The sequence below is a fragment of the Oncorhynchus mykiss genome, chromosome 11 (genome assembly GCF_057628025.1).
Source record: "Oncorhynchus mykiss isolate SJ-2025 chromosome 11, ASM5762802v1, whole genome shotgun sequence".
Classification (NCBI taxonomy): domain Eukaryota; kingdom Metazoa; phylum Chordata; class Actinopteri; order Salmoniformes; family Salmonidae; genus Oncorhynchus; species Oncorhynchus mykiss.
In genome coordinates, this window is record NC_143032.1 from 80424856 (window position 1) to 80425545 (window position 690).

Consider the following 690-nt stretch of genomic DNA (forward strand, 5'->3'; position numbering starts at 1 on the left):
TCTTGCATAGAACACACAACAACAAGCCGACAAGGTAAATAGATAAACTATTCCACTATGGGGTTGTCTGTTTTTTGTTTAAATAACAATATTATAGTATCACTGGCAAATTACATCCTGAGAAATAAAGTATACGCTTTGAATAACTTTGCCACGTCGCTGTTTGAGTTGAGCGCCACGGTGGAGGGCAATATAGACATTTAATTTCCTTCTTCTGAACATCGGAGTGTCTTCAACAATCATACATGTCAGTTCACACAGCGTAGGAGAGAACACAATATCTGAGAATACATTTATTTGGGAATATATTTCGTAGAACAGTCTCTGTTAGGCTGTAATCTCCAGACCAGCGGGAACTCCGCTCAGGTGTCTTTTCTACGCCTGCTGCTTGAGGTCACAGTGCTTAGAAAGCATTTGATGCGGAACGTGATTTCCCTTTTATTCATAACTTATTCATAGCCCTAGACGATCATCTCTGAATTTGTATTCATGTCGATGCTTTGAAACGTTTTGTGTTTTATATTTCTCAACTTGTATGATTTTATTTGTGAAGTACCTTTCAAATGCATTTGTTGTAAGAAATGTACTATATAAATAGAATTTGATTTCAGATGATTACGTGCCCATGTAACTGTATAGCGTCCGTCCCTCTCCTCGCCCCAACCTGGGCTCGAACCAGGGACCCTCTGC